A 17,222-nucleotide genomic window follows, 5' to 3' on the forward strand; every position below is an offset into this window, starting at 1 on the left:
TGATAAAACTTTTAAATAAACGATTGTCGAAAGAGCAAGCACGTGTAAACTAGCCATGATCACAATGATGCTCGATCCCAAACACTCGATTTTAACCTCATTCGAGACGAGGCTGGCTGCTAACGCAACGAAATGGCATCCGCAGTGGATCTGAGAGGGTCCGATGCCGAAAATCTAAACACAGTTAGGATACTGACAGCAAAGACCCTCTTCAGGGAAGCCTGCAAGATTAGCATAGCAACGCTGCTATACACAGGAAAGGAGACTAGAAGCCGTTTTTAATGAACAGATTAAAATGTAATCTTAAATTCTGGCAAGAAACTGTTAAATGTAAACTGTAACTGACTGTTGTTACACTCTGAACGCCCGCAACATATATCATTGATCATCATTATTGCCACACGCTAAACACTGTTGCGGGTTTTCTTCATAATATAAGCATCTTTGCTGAAAGTACGCCGCAGGTCTGAGCTGAGGTGACAACGGGAAAAGTGCTCTTCGTGTGCTTCTTTGATATAATTACAACAAGCTGTGTATCAATGACTCGGAAAGCAAGGTGAACAACTAGAAAAATAACACTTGATGATAATGAAACTTTTATTTTGTCATGGACGCACGGACTTTCATCCGACTGTGCGGAGTGCCCATTTGAGGCGGAGTTATACTGTGTCTATTAGTCATTATATTTCATTACGAGATTCAATTGATGATTTTTATCAAAACACCAACTACATTGACTCATTTCACAATCCCACTAGCATGTTATTTAGACAAAATAAAATCTTTTAATTCGCGTGAGGAAACTGGCATTTTTACGCACACATTTATGTCATTGGCTATATGCCACAGCTGTAAAGGCTTATTGCACTATTACTGTTAACGATTATTCGATTGATTGATCGTTAATTTAAATGATCATCGAATATGACAAATTGCATAATTTGACATCCCTAATATAAATAATACCTATGTGAAAGTCAGGACTGAGCTCAGTCTCAACACACTTTCACTGGTATCAAATTTTCATGAGTCACATTATATGTTTCTGTGATTTGTGAACAAAATTAAATGGTAGTTAGTTTGCTTGAATATTTTGAGTACTCTGAACTTGTCGGGTTTTACAGTGTTCTGTTAAGTTGTAAAATGTAGATATTTGAGTACAGGAAACTTAAGAAAAACAAGGCAATCAGTTGCCACAAAATATTTAAGTAAAACTACTTCTACAATTTAAGTTACATAAACTATATAATTTAATTTATATAAGACTGTATCTAAGTTTAGATATATACATTTTTTTTATTTGAATTGAAGTTGTCAGTACTCAAAACATTTAAGTTGGCAAACTTAGAAAAATAGCGCCAATCAGTTGCCTCAATTTTTTTGAGTTAGTAGAACTTATCTGGGTTTACAGTGTTATTGTGCACACAGTAATATTACAATACTTAACGATCTTATAAGTCCTTTTTGGCTTCAGAAAAGTCGTTTTATCAAATCTAGTGACTTAGATCAGCTCTCTAACACTTTAGATACTCGAAACAAGAGCGTACACATTTGTTTACATTCCCCTTGAATGTTTCTATTTTAATACCTATAACAGTCTATGATATCATTGTTCTGCAGTGACGGAGCAACAATCCCATAATGCACAAGGCAGGAATGCAAAACAGCCTGGGAACAGCATTCTTCTACAGACCAGAAGAGAATAAGGGGACTATTGTGAGTATATGTGTGCATGGTTTCAAGGTCACATTAAGAAAACAAGTAATGGAAACAGATACAAAGTGTGATATTACATAAAGCTAGGGGTGACCCCGAATAGTCGAAGATTCGATGCATCGATAGGATAAGCCTGATTCGACTACCAATCTCACAGTCGAATCGTCGCAGATGTGTTACGAAATGAGGATCATTCAATTTTGGCCGTGGGTGCACACATGATCTGATCTCACATATAACATCTTTCTCACAATATATTAATATACTGCATATTATGATAATGCTGCAAATAATATGTGAAGTAGCAGCTTTCAATAAATATTTTTAAAATGCTTTAATAAATCCAACAACCCCTGTGACTGGGCTACACGTCCATAAGAGGTTTATATGTTAATAAACCATTGCCTCTTTGTTTCTACATTTAAAAGAAAAAGCTGGCAAATTATATTATGCCTTTCGTTCTTTTAATAATTTCTATATTTTATTTTATTTATAACTCACTTTGGGTTATCTGATTTAACTATTTGGCTTGTGTTTTGTTTCCGTGCACTTGAGGCATTTTGCATATTTTTTCTGCACTTTGTTACTTTTGACCTTATTTTATTAACAAAATTGTATTTATTATAAACGTAAATTCTGATCTAATTTAAGTCTGTAAATTTTGGATAGCTTTTCGTTGTATCGATGTTGCGCTATTGCGTGCTGGCCATGCTTGCGCATGCAATTTAGCCGAACAGGCTAGGTGCTCTGCGTCTCATATTTAGGAGTTCATCAAACTAAACATTAAAAAACGGATGTTTTTCGACGAGTATAAGTTTTTAAAATGTATTGAAAACAGAGTGGTTATCTTCAAAAGTCAAAAGTTAAACTACAAAACAGGTAAGCCGTTTTTTTTTCGGTGATGAAACGGAAACTAGTATCTGCACCGAACCTATTTCTGCCTGACACAAATGTCTTTCTTGTGATTTAATATTATTGTCGGTCGGTGTTCACTTTCAAATGATAGCAAAGAGATTCCTGAAATAAATTATATCATCCGGTCTTTCTGTATCTAAAGTTAATACAGAGATGATCAAAGTCAAAGCAAGCAAGCAGGTATTTCTGTGCTAAATAATAACGCGTAGTGTCTATAAAATCATTAATTTCAGTGTTTTTCTTGTTATAAATTAACGTTTTGTATATATGGTTATATACAACGAATTGTATATAAAGATTAGTTTTTATCATTTACAGTCACAATCACAAATTATTTGTCATTTCTCATTTGTCGGGTTTTTTTGGGTCATGACTGCTTTGACGCGCTAAATCTCCAAATTAAATAAAAACACTTAATTGTAGCCGGAGTTTCCAAAGCAGGAACACCTTTGTTATTTTTTTAGGTTTATTTATCAAAATGTATTTTTGTGTGATGGTCTGTAGATCGTGGCTTTAAAATGTTATGAGGAATAATTAAACAAATGTTGCCTTACATTTTACCTTAAAAAAAAAAAAATATATATATATATATATATATATATATATATATATATATATAAATGCATCGTCAGTTTTGTCTTCTTTTATTACTTGAAAGACAGTTTTGGTCACTTTATCAGAAAGTTGTTTATGTGTGCTGCTTGTGAAAGAAAATAAAAGTTACCTGGCCCCTTCCCAACCCATGCACACAAACATAGATGATTCGACTATCGGTCGACTATGGAAAGATTCGACAATTCTGATTCGAATATGTAAATCCTTAGTCGAGGACACCCCTACATAAAGCCCTCTAAGCCACTGTTGTTTGTTTGGATGTGATGGTAATATCGACAAACGAAAATCCAATTAGTCTTGAATAAAAAGGTAAGCAGATTGCAGCTCTACAGCTCCACACAGACCCTTCCTGAGAATAGCCAACTTCCATGTGAGCACAACACACTCCCTGCATTATTCAGGTACTCATGGTGATGTCATTGTTAAAAGTGGTTTTCCATTCTGTTGGCTACAGATAAGAACAATCCCAAGGCTGTCCGCTACACTAAATCAGAGTCAATGAGTGATACTGAGCCAAATCAAACAATACTTCTACTGACAATGCCAAACGGCGGGAACATTTATATAATCCCTATGTTCATGAGAGCAGCTTAGATGGAGGAGTGAGGTATAGTGCTGTCCAGGGTCCAAAATTAACCTTCAAGTACCAAAAGAGAGTAATTTTACTAGCTTGTAAGCCACCTTTTAAGGAACAGAAACATAATACATGGTTTAAATAGCAATGCAAGAACGTCTGATCCATGCTACTTGAACTGTGAACTCTTTACCACAGATAAACAGATTTGCAGACTGTTGTGCATTTTTCAACAACTACCTACCTCAGTTATTAAATGATTATAATAAGGCTGTTCACCTATTTAATTCACATATAGGCTGTTTTCACCTGGGAATAGTTCACGCCAAAATTAAACTCTGTTATCATTTGCTCACTCTCATGTTGTTACAAACCTGAATGAATTTCTATGTTCTGATGAACACGAAGAAAGATTTTTTTGAGGAATGTTTGTAACCAAACCGGTCATGAGCTCCATTTACTTACATGGTAGGATAAAAGAATACTATGGAAGTGAATGGGGCTCATGGAATTTGGTTAAAAAGTTCTTCCTTAGTGTTCATAAGAACAAAGAAATTTAAACAGGTTTGTAACAGCATAAGAGGAGGTAAATGATGAGAATACATTATTTTTGGGTGAACTAATCATTTAAGTGTTTTTCATAAACGCATTTGACCGGATTGGTTTTGTGGGTTAGACGGCGTGTTTGTGGTCGTATGTGTTTGAGCAGGCAAAAAGACCACCTACTCTCTGCCTATTGGACAATGTTTTAACACTAGACCGGACGTCTAGCAGGGGTGCAAATCGGACAGATCAAGGGATGTCAAACTTTGCAATTTCCCATATTCGATGATCATTTAAATTAACGATCAATCAATCGAATAATCGTTAACAGTAATAGTGCAATAAGCCTTTGCAGCAGTGGCATATAGCCATGACACAATGACATAAAAGTGTGCGTAAAAATGCCAGCTTCCTCACCCAAATTAAAAGATTTGATTTTGTCTAAATAACATGCTAGTGGGATGTAAAATGAGTCAATGTAGTTTGTGTTTTGATAAAAATAATCAATTTAATCTCGTAATGAAATAGATAATGATAATAGATACAGTAAACTCCGCCTCACAACGGGCACTCCGCACCTGCTCTGCACAGTCGGATGAAAGTCCGTGCGTCCGTGACAAAATAAAAGTTTCATTATCATCAAGTGTTATTTTTCTAGTTATTCACCTCGCTTTCTGAGTCGTTGATACAGCACTTGTTGTAATTATATCCAAGAAGCACACAAAGGGCACTTTAACCGTCGTCACCTCAGCTTTAGACCTGCAGCATACTTTCAGCAAAGATGCTTATATTATGAAGATTTCAACCTGCCATTACAAACCCCCAACAGTGTTTAGCGTGTAGCGCCTCAGCCAGTCAATAATGATGATCAATGATATATGTTGCGGGCATTCAGAGTGTAACTACAGTCAGTTACAGTTTACATTTAAAAGTTACTTGCCAGAATTGAAGTTTTAATCTGTTTATTAAAAATGGCTTCTGGTCTCCTTTCCTGTGTTTAGCAGCATTGCTATGCTAATCTTGTAGGCTTCTCTGAAGAGGGTCTTTGCTTTCAGTAACCGTGTTTGCATTTTCGGCTTCGGATGCCATTTTGTTGCGTTAGCAGCCAGCCTCGTCTCGAATGAGGTTAAAAAGCCCAGGTGTGTGTTTGGCATCGAATATTGTTGTGATCATGGCTAGTTTAACTTCTTCGCGCTTGTTTAATTTTTTCACCAGCTGTGTATGTGCTTTGTGCAGGCGCCACACACACGTGCTTGCTTTTTCAACAATCGTTAAGTTTTATCATCAATTTAATTATTATCGACAATTAATCGATTAATTGTTAACGTCCCTAGACAGTTCATTTTCTCTGTCAGCATTGCAGTTTTCACCGGTACATTAACCACTGCTTGGATGCGGTTACGATTCGTTTCTATTAATTTATCGATATTTTATATTCATGCCTAGTTAAGCAGCTACAATTTACTTACAAATGCAACCAAAATATATAACAAACATTTATTGAATTCTTTGAATGGCTCAATTTCTTGAACATTAACAACAACGAACTTACAAAAAACAACACTTTTTTTAAATAAAGAAAAATTAATATGTCCCATAAAATCAAGCTTATGATGGCAACAGTCAAAGTCTTTCCGTATTTTGTGACAAAATGTACAATAGTGATAATCACTGAGGTTGTTGTGAATTGAAAAATAAATTAATATAAAGAATAAAGCTGTTAAACTTAAGCATTTGATCTGTTGCACAACAGTCAAAGAAGTGCTGCAGTGGTCTTTTGAGAGAAAAAAAAAAAAAAATCAACTGATCATCATTTCTGGAGAGAGGACACTGCGTTTTGCATTGAAAATATCACGTGGTCTTCTGTCTCTTTCGCTGCTACAACCGCTTTGTTGCTGCATCGCATTAACTTGCTGGCGCTAGCAGATGAAAATAAACTTAAATGGGCGCTTTGGCGGAAATGCGTAGATGGATGTTATGTCAAGGAATTAGGAGGTGAAGAGTGTCAAAGTAAAGGTTCCTTAATTCGATTTTTTACATGTGGCATCGATGCATCGGTTCGTTAGAAATAAAAATTGATATCTATCCATATCCATGTATTGTGTATTGTTACACCCCTAATGTCCAGCGTGAATCCTAAACAGGCTTTCATTGATTAAATTACATAATGTTATGCATCATGTTTACTTACAACACAAGCAGTGGACTCGGACATAATATTAGTGTGCATCAATTTAAACCCGTTATTTCTCCTGCTTGTGTTTAAACGAAAGCAGAGGGAGTCGCTCACAGACCATCTCCTTTAAGTAATCAGGACAGCAGCAGTCGAAAGTGGACAAAAAAATTACCAGGTGTAAACATGAATGCGTCTCTCTCGTCCACTTGTTATCCAATCCACCAAACGCATCTTAATACCGGGTATAAACAGTCCCATAAACATGCACATCAAAATGGGACATGTCTCTACAATGTTTCACCCTCCTTTTATGACACAGCATGCAGTCGAGAACCTCAAGATTGAAAAACATATAAATAAAGCCTCTAGCCATCTGCTGCTCAAGAGCTTAAGTAGCCTACTTCAAACCCTCCTGCTCCATTCAGTAGCAGTCTGGCCGGGGTTCAGCACACTAAGCTTCTGGCCTCTTATACAGGCAATTCGGACATCTGGGCTTTTACTGGTAGAATGTTCTTAGCTCTTCCAACCCGAATGTTTGGAAAATGTTTCCAGGTTGATGCCTGACAAATGCAAAAAGGAGAGCAAATGTTTTCTACTACAGATAAATAGGGATGTGTTTGGGCAGATTAGAAAGAGCAGGTTCAATGCAGGTGCTTCCAGACCGAGCAGGTGTAGCATGACTGGCTACAAGGCTGTGGGTGTGGCCCTCTCACGTCAGCCAATGGGACACAAGCATGAGTAGGCACAGAGTCAACAACCCCGTTGTTTGTCATTCCACCTGAGAAACTGTCTTCACAGATACTGCGGCTGTGAACACGAACTACATAACAGATATGACATGCTCTCGCCAGCCGCATTCCTGGCAAGCTTTTGTAACTGAGTAGTTTTAGTAAAGTAAACGAAAAAGAAAGTCAACAGTGTTAAAAATGTCATCAGATATAACTTTCACAATCGGCCTGTTCAGTTCTTAATAATATCACACAGCTCAAGTGATATGATATTCTTAGTCAGAAAAATAATCAAATAAAACAGGGTCTGTTAGGTAAAGCAAAGTAAATTACTTCACCTTAAGAACAAAATAATGTTATTTATATGCAAGAAGGTTTGGCCTTGTGGCCCCAGTCCTGCACAGGATGAACCAGTTTTACTGACTGACATGAAACAGCTCGCCTCGAGGAGTGGCAGTATGGAAGACAACAGCAACTAAAATATTGGAAAGGGAAGTCCCTATGCATCAGCACCTGGGCTTCCTTATTTCCCTTCATCATCCAGCTCATAAATCTTTACATTTACAGTTACATAGTGTTAACCAATAAATTATAATATATCAAATACCTACAGAGCACTAATTGACACCTCACAGACACAGTATCAATCTCTGACAGATATGGATAATGAAAAACTGAAGAAATCTGGTAAGACACTAGACAGGCTGACACTTCCATGGGTGTCACTATAGAGAAGAAACAGACCAGGATTGTTATCTACCCCAAAGCTCCAGCTCAACATTCCAACACCCAATACTAACGTACCAAAAAAATCCAGATTCCAAGCTACTAAGAATCGAGCACGTACCACTGAGTACCAGGAGGAAGACAAATGCCAAAAAAAGAGGAAAAGAGAAACACAGAAGGAAAACTCAGGCATCAAAGCGAAATATGAAGCTACAGAGGTTTGTAGTCATGCCAAAGAGCATAGTAGAAACCCACCTATTAGCAAAAAGATTGAATTTATAACACTTGGCAACTGCAGTGCAGGCAAGATTTAATAGGAAAAGCTCTGAATTTGGAAACCGAGAACAGAATTAGTGCATGACCTTCATCTTGATGCGTGTTGTCAAAGCTGTTAATGAGTAAACCATTACACTTGCCAGTTAAAATCTTACATGGGAGACAAAAGTTGAGCGTGCAACTATGCATTAAGAATAAAATATTCAAGTAGGTGTGAAACCTAAACCGCTTAACTCAAACTTTCAAACCATCAACCTCTCCTAGGTCCTAAACTGACAAGTCAGTTAGTGAGGTTTAGTTATAATTTTGTGCAAGAAGGTTGTTGTGCTTCATTTTAAGTTGTTTATGACATTTACAGCAAAAAAAAAAACATTGGTGTGGTAAGGTGTGTTGACGTTGTAATTTATAGCACCCATCAGATGCAGTGAGTGTGATCTGAGGCTCTTCCACACTGGATGGATTTCTTAACCTGGACCAGCCAGGAATCCCTTAAAGGAGATCCTTAAAGGAATCAAGTGATTTACAAGGATTTCCTCACTGCCAGCATTATCTGATACGAGCAGTCATAATTTTACATGAATCAGTTATCAGGTCCAGTCATATGAAAGATAAAAGCTTTCTAATGATTGGTTTGAACACATTTAGGGGACATCATGCTTTTGTGCACCTTTACAGGTCCCCTGAAAACAAGCAGTAAAATCCAGGTCTAGACAGCAGGCCCCAGGCTGGTTGGTAAGGCTCTCAAAGAGAATCCATCAGGACAGCAGTGCTTTTGCATATTGAGAATTCCAAAGGGGACACAGACAGGTCAAAAAGAGCACAGGGGTTCTGTATAATCTTGGCACAGGTCCCTTCCCACTGCCAATGTAATAAGAAAACCTGTCTACACATTTATACCTCTACTAGCTGGCCTATGCTTCATACATGTCTGGGAATAAAGCTGGTACACTTGAGACTATCAGCCTAATTGTAAATTCCTTACACATCTACAGAATGTTTGCTGACAAGATTTGATCCTGGTATTTGTCATAACAAAGATATGAATGAGTGGCTGATGAATTCAGGTGTTTAAAGCTGCAATCCTCAACTTTAGCCTCTCTATCGATATCTTATTTTTGGAGTTATTGTCTTTATGTGGGTGGTGCTTCGGCATTGTGCATAGACAAAAAAAGTAAGAAATACTTTCTAGAAGTCATATCCAAAAACATTTCTTTTGAAAAATTATATATCTGTCACTTTTGTTGTACCAAACTAAAATATAAACTCATGTTACTGATTAGGGCTGCATGATAAATGACATGTGCATCTCTTCAGTAATGCCGGTTCCTCGATTAGCAGTAAACGCAAATAATTTTTTATACTGGCCTGGCTGGGCCAGTGGTTCAAGGCTGTTTAAGGCACTTCTGAAGGCACCACTGCTTTGACAAGGGTAGCCTTCTGCAACAACACTAATGCATTCAATTGAGTAAAGTGTGTGTGTGTGTGTATAAATGCATGTTTTTACAGTCATTAAGTAATCGTGTTATCCAGTTTTCCCCAATTTCGAGCAGCCCTACTGCAAACAGGGAATGTGAAAAAGTGTTATCTTAATAAATTTAAGGCAATTCCTATTGTATGTGTGTCCAATTTTTATGACTAAAATAACAGTAAAGGGTAAAATAAATAATTGCCAAAAATTAAAACGAAATTTGCATAAAACAAAATTTGGGAAAAAATTAAACGGATTTTATAGGGCCCTATCACCATCACCTGCTTTCAAATGGAGCGGCATTTAATACACAAAGCCGCAGTTCACTGACAATTGGGGCAATTTCGCATTAATAATCGCTGACATGTGATATGTATGCAATATGGCCAACTTTTCATTGAACTACAGCTCTGTGTAGTAAATGCTGCTCCATCTGAAAGCAGATGATTTACTACTAATCAAGGAACCGGCATTACTGAAGAGATGCACATAATATCACATGCGATTTATCACGCAGCCCTATTACTGATGCCTTATCCGTTCCAAAAAAACAATCTCTGCACCCATTCACTTTAAATGGGTGACGTCATGCGTTGCCAAACTGAATTGTGGATCCGTCGGCGTTGTGGATCTGTGTCAGTGCCGTTGCTCGCGGTAGAAGTTGAACATTTCTCAACTTTTTAAGCAGCTTTCTTTAAAACACTTGAATTGATAAAAGCACAGTGCGAATATGCGCTTTTGGGGGAGTTGGGCCCTAGTGTGAGTGAGCCCGAAGTTATGTTTTAATGGGGGGCAAGCACTTTTTCACACAGAGCCATGTGGGCTTTAATTTTGTTTTTCATTCATTTAAAAACTGCATGTTGTGTTTACTTGTGTTTAGTGATCGACCGATATATCGGCCGGCCGATACATCGGGCCGATTTTAGCAGGTTTTAGGTGTATCGGCATCGGCCGATTCGCGGCTTGCGTTCGCCGATAGTTTTTCCCCGGCATTAATTACAGACAGGCGCCCACAGGCAGCCCGTGCATTGCCCCTCCCCCCACTAGCAGAGCGGAGCGCTCAAAGACTGCTCTGGTAAGTTTTAAACTTCAAAGCATCTTTTAACTGTTAGACTGAAATATTGCCATATACTTTGAAAGTGTAAACACGTTGCTCTATATGTGCGTGCAACCATAGCTAAGAAAGTTTGGTGGTCCTAATGGAAAACGCGAATGCCTATAAAACTGCTTGCCATTGTATTTAGGGAGCTTCAAATAGCTTTTAGGCTAACCGTATGCATACGGCAGCTGTTACGAACACTGGTCATAGGATTATATAATGCTGACGTTGTTCCGTGATTTCGTGGTATTTATAGGAGTTTTATTCAGCGACCACCAGTCTGACGTTTGGACACGACGCGTGCTCATAATGCCGCAAGCGAACGCAGGTCATGTGATCAGCCGAACAGCTGATCATAGCTGGACAGGGTGGGTTTTTAATTCTCATCTCCATAAATATATGTAGTAGTAAAAGGCTAAAAATCTATATCCATTGCTGATAGTTTCTCGTCATTGTGGAGAGCGCAGTTCATGGTTGCATACGTTTATGGTTGTTAACGCGGAGTTTCGCGGAATTTTCGTCAGCGAAAATAAGAAATTCGACCCAAAGCACTTAGTTCCAAACAGTTCACACATGACTTTTATGTGACCGGAGAAGTGTTTTTTTGTAAGTTTTGTCAACATTTCCGTTCACTGGGAGCGCAAAGATACATGCACTCTCTCATCCATGTCTCTCTCACTGCACCTCTCCCACGTGCACGCGCTCTATTATCTGACCGAAGTCCGTACACAAATCCTCATGTATTTTGTTCAGTTTTATGCGTTTTAAGCGAGCTGAGGCAAACTAACTATCCCTCGCATTTATTATAGGGCACTAGGGTGTGTGAGGTACAGAAGTGGGGCAATTGGCATGTTATTCAGAATTCTTAAGTTGTTTTTTGATCAGTATTGCTGTTTACATTTTCCTTGTCTTCTTATTAAAGACATTTGCTCTACAAGAGATTAAGTTAAGTGCACTAAAACTTAGACCTAAGCATTAAATAGGTTGTAAATAGTTGGTTACTTTCATGGATAAAGTAAAGTGTTCCCCTTGTTATGCTGCTTGGTTGCTGCTATTGTGTGCAATGGTGTAATTATTTTATTTATGTATTTTAAGCAGCACTGAATTTTCTTACTTGTTCTACCTCACCTTTTCTTACTATTTGTTAAATATAGTTCAGTAAATGTTCCTTTTTTAAATTAAGAGTTGTAACATTTGGTTTTATCATTGTGTCATTTTTATGATATAAACTGAATGAGAAAAAGCAGTATCGGCTCCAAATATCGGCTAAAGAAAATCGGCAGCCTGTATCGGTCATCGGCTAAGGCTGATGGGAAAAAATCGGTATCGGCATCGGCACAAAAAAATCCATATCGGTCGATCCCTACTTGTGTTATCTTTGAATAATATTAATAACATTTAAAAATTGTTTTACGATCAGAAACAAACCACTGTATGTCCTACAACATATTCTATACAGGGCTCGCAAAATCGCTAGCCCGACATCCGGGGGCTATATTGTGCCTTGCAGTAGGGCTACCAAAATGCATCTCCACCCTACCTATTGGGGTATCTCGACTTATAGGGAGGAAAAATATATTTAAATGCTTATGGATGGGTAATTGGTGTATGTAATTCAGGAATCGGGTATTAAAATCGTGTTTGAACGTGTGCTTTCACGATTGCGTGAAGCCGCAAACTGCACAGGAAGCAAGCAGTACTGATTTGTCATTGACGATCTGGACATGTTGCACAAAATTTCCTCCGATGTCATTCTGTCAGTCATTAATATCTTCACATAAAAAATTAAATCTCCTGCAGCAAGCTTAAATGTGATATAGATTGCATGTCCAGTGAGCAAAATTACAAAACAGGCTACAGCATGTGCCTCCGTGCAGAACTCGCTCTTAAAGTGACAGTAGCCCCTATTTTTCTGATTGGAAAAATTATCCAATTTGTAACTGGAGAAACATAATATGATCCAAATTGTGAGTTTTTTGACCCATTGAACCACTATTAAATGGTGAGTATTTCCAGTGTGGAACTGTGCAGAAACAGCTGGTTACATGGAAATCCAGATTTATGGTTTGTTAAAAAAACAACGACATCAAAAACAACAAGAATAGAAGAGCAAACATTGTGGTCAGTGGCCCAATTGGCTTTGAATTTGCTAAATTTGGCCTGAGGTGAAAATTAATTGAGGAACCCTCAATCAGGAACTAACTGAGGAACCCACATCAGGAAACTTCAGTTACTATTTCATATTCAGAATCTGAAGTTTATAGATATTTCAGTTCAGTTAGAAGCAAATATTTGTATTGATTATTTTAATATGATTATTTTATGTGTTATTTGTGTTTTGCTAGATGTTTTTTTCTCAATATTCTACATTAAAAGTAATGTCTTTTTTAATCTGGCTACTTACATTTATTTTTGGCTACCAAAAGCTTGAGAGTGCCTGCCCGAAGGGCTACCAGGGATTTTGAAATTTTGCGAGCTCTGCTATAGCATCCCATGGTAGTAACAAAACTACATCTTGTACATGCTGACATCATAGAGCCAATGAAGGAACGTCTAGAATCCTGATGAGTAATCTGATTCTTGCGTATGTTGGAATTAGCACCCTCTCTCACTACACTGAAAAACAACACCATGTCCCCATGAAAGACAGCTTGATCAACTGAAACAGATCCAAAATCCAGTATCATCTGTTATGTGTGTATATATGTAGTAAGCCAATACATTTTCCATTACAGCATTTTATTTTTATAACCTCTATGGGAATGCAATGACGGGGAAAACAAGATTATAAAAGTAACTATGTAACAATAAATGTTTTGCTAATATAATCAATACACCAAAATCAATAAATACAACAAATGACCTATTTTGAGTTAAATCATTTCAGTCCATGTATTAAGAGCAGAAAGGTTATCTCCCAGCTGATACATGTTAGATAGACCTGCCTCTGAGCTGAATTATATCCCAGCATGCAGTAAAGAGTTATCTTTAAACAACACAGAGCTGCCAGCTAAATCACAGCTTGTCATTTGAGGAAATGATAAGACTGTAAATTGTGCACCTAATAATGGAATAGTGAAAGCAAGTCTGTGGTGGGATGGGATTTCACTTTTGGTGACTTGGTAACGTTTGAGAAATAAAATAAATGTTTACAATACTAATAATTCAAAGAAATAAATGCGTAGAGACAGTAATGTCATTACAAAAAAGTATGTGTGTCAAATGTTCTATTTGTATGCTTTTGCGAAATAAGATTCAGTTTAACCTGTAATTGACGAGACCGACACCAACCAATAACTAAATGAGGGGATTTAATTGTATAAAAGTTATGTGAAATTTGTTTTGGGACAATGCAATATTAAACATGCAAAGTGCACACCTCTCATTCAGTATGGTGAGTGAACTTCTGCAGTTAGAAAACATATACACAATAAGAGATCATCGCTGAATTTATCTCCTTCTCCTTTACTAGCACATTAAACTGTCAGATCCTTTTGCACGTGCCAAAAAGTGGGTTGATGAAATAAAGTTGACCACTTAGCACATTAGGTTTTATATGCAAATAAACACTGTGTAAATGCCTTGTAAACACGCATACCAGTGAGTTAAGACACTGACACGTTCCTCATTCATGATACAGGATCCTCAATTCATTAATAAAACAAGAAAGATAAAAGTGTAACTTTAAAGACCTGTCTGGGCTGTGGGATACGCTTCCATTTACTTCACCTCCCAAGTAATTCACAGTCATAAAGTAAACTGATAACGCCCTTTCCATGTCAGCTTTGATCCCTAGTTTCCTACTAATCATTCCTGTGAGAATATCACATTTCTGCATTAAACCAACGACCATTCTCAAATGGGATCGGGAAACAATGCCAGATTTGTGTCCAAATGGCTGTAATGAATTAAATGAACAATAGTAGCCACATTTGTCGATTAAACAAACTTCCACACTATTTCAACAGGTTGTTTACGGTGCTGGATGAATCGCTCGCTTTGTCAAATATCCGGTAGCTTCGATTCACAGTGACTTAATCCACAACGACAAGGTGTTTGTCTCGAAACCTAACGTTAGTGAACTGCCAGCGTAGAACACAATTTGGGGTATTTAACGCGCCAACGATGCTCACAAACGCAGGCTAGATAGCCAGCTTAATATGTTATAGGGGGCATCTGTTGAACAAGCTTGATATGTACTTTTAGAAAGAAATAGTGAAACAAAATATGTTACACTTTTACAAGCCGTCTATTGGACGTTTAAAAAGCTTTATTTGATATATTTAATAGTGTGTTTTGCCGTTATTTGCATAGCTAACACTGCTAGCTCGTCACTTCCCGAAGTGCAGCGCTGCTTTTCTTTTCCAGGCAACCTGTTGCAAACACCTCCCCAGTATTTTAACAACCAGAAACAACTTTAAACAAGCACGTAACTTACCTCTTTAGTCAGTTTTGCGAACCCTTTAGTCCAATATGTGTATAAATACTTCCTAACTCGCTGTTTTGTTCACAGATACGCTGTTTTCATGTTGTGTGACGGGTCACTGCTGCTTGAGTCTCGGGACTGCGTGCGACTGACTGACGAGAGTGGCTCGACAGCGCCTCTGGCAACCGAATAAGACGACGCTTCTGATTGGACAGATCTGCCATGCTTAAACTCGACTGTCCAATCAGGCGTGGCTTTTCTTAGGACGGAGAATGGGATGAAGCTTCAGTTTCGATTATGAATCTCATCTAAATATTCGGATTATTAATGAATAGGCTTCATAAACTAACAGAACTGATCTAGGTTCATGTTAATTTATACAGTTCAGTTCACACCAAATTTCATAAGGATAAAGATGTAATAACTAATAAAAAGTATAATTTATTGTTATTTAACATCAATTATAATAATTTACTGTAAAAGGAGAACACAAGCTGTAAAAACATCAAAAACATTTATTAAAGGAATGCTCCACTTTTTTTGAAAATATAGTCATTTTCCAGCTCACCTAGAGTTAAATATTTGATTGTTACAGTTTCTGGTGGTACCACTTTTAGCATAGCTTAGCATAATCCATTGAATCTAATTAGACCATTTAGCATCACACTCAAAAATAAGCAAAGAGTTTTAATATTTTTTCTATTTAAAACTTGACTCTTCTGAAGTTACATTGTGTACTTAGACTGACAGAAAATGAAAAGTTGCGATTATTTTAGGCAGATATGGCCAGGAACTATACTCTCATTCCGGCGTAATAATCAAGGACTTTGCTGTTGTAACATGGCTGCAGGAGGCGCAATGATATATTACGCAGCAGCCGAAAATAGGAGATGGTTCTCACTGCGGAACACAACATCCAGGGGGCGGGGTTGGATCTAGATCCAACTCCTCCCACTTTATATACTTTGTTCCGCCAAATGAACCAGTATATTTGCGTTGTTGCAGTCCGCAATTAGTTGCAACCTGTGGTCGCCAACGTTTGCTCTTATCAATTTAATTGTACGTTTGATTAACTATAGTTGAGAAAGATTCATAATTTAGAAAGTATCACAGTTAGGTGTAAGGAGAGGTACGGACACGTTCCCCGACAGTTTGATATCACTGAAGGGATTTATTTGTACATTATCCCACTTATAACACAGCTATTCCTATACGAGTAAATATAAAAACAAATTTATTTGATATCTTTTATTAGCAAATAAAAAAGTAAACCATCTATGAGGGAAACCTATTTCCTAATGGCTGTAAGCAAAGACGCGTTAAAACAAGTTCAAAGTCCATACAAGATAAACATTCAATATATTAATTTCTAAATAACATGCCATAGCCTATATATTTTAATAATTATGCATATTCTGCATATTACTCATAGTAGGCTTACCCGAAATGTTTTACTCCAAAACATTATAGCAAAAAACTTACATTTCACCCTAAAGGCACTACTTTTATTGTAGTCATAAGTAAAGTTAGTTTTTATGTCAAAATAATAACTTAATTTAGTTACGACTTAATGCGGAACTGGTAACGCAGCAACACGTGTATGACGTGTCTTGTGGTAAAACTGCCGACCAATGGGATCTCTGGATCGGGATCCAGCTCCGCCCCTGGATCTAAAGGCAGCTCCGCCCCTGGATCTAAAGCCAACCCCGCCCCCTGGATGTCGCGTTCTGCAGTGAGGCGCTACTGGAAAATAGTCCCCTTAGTAACTTTCAATAGCTAAAAGTGTTAGCCCCAGATCTGGAGATCGACTGAATGGATTCCAAAACATCAAAATGTTTAATTCTATGGGAGCTGGAAAATGAGTATATTTTCAAAAAATTGGAGTGTCCCTTTAACAATAATGGCACATCCATATTATTTATATGTTTGAAAATAAATGACAGATGAAAAGAACTAAAAC

At 37.4% G+C, this 17,222-nt stretch overlaps 1 protein-coding gene across 1 annotated transcript in view; it reads right to left on the reverse strand.

Annotated features, from left to right (window-relative positions):
- pals1a (protein associated with LIN7 1, MAGUK p55 family member a) overlaps positions 1-15,423 on the reverse strand; it is a 42,654-nt gene extending 27,231 nt beyond the window's left edge. Inside the window, exon 1 of the mRNA XM_065288457.2 lies at positions 15,275-15,423. The gene's annotated coding sequence lies outside the window, so the exon portion shown is untranslated. The remainder of the gene's footprint in view (positions 1-15,274) is intronic.
- Between the last annotated feature and the right edge of the window lie 1,799 nt (positions 15,424-17,222).

Source organism: Paramisgurnus dabryanus, chromosome 17 (assembly GCF_030506205.2).
Source record: "Paramisgurnus dabryanus chromosome 17, PD_genome_1.1, whole genome shotgun sequence".
NCBI classification, from domain to species: Eukaryota; Metazoa; Chordata; class Actinopteri; order Cypriniformes; family Cobitidae; genus Paramisgurnus; species Paramisgurnus dabryanus.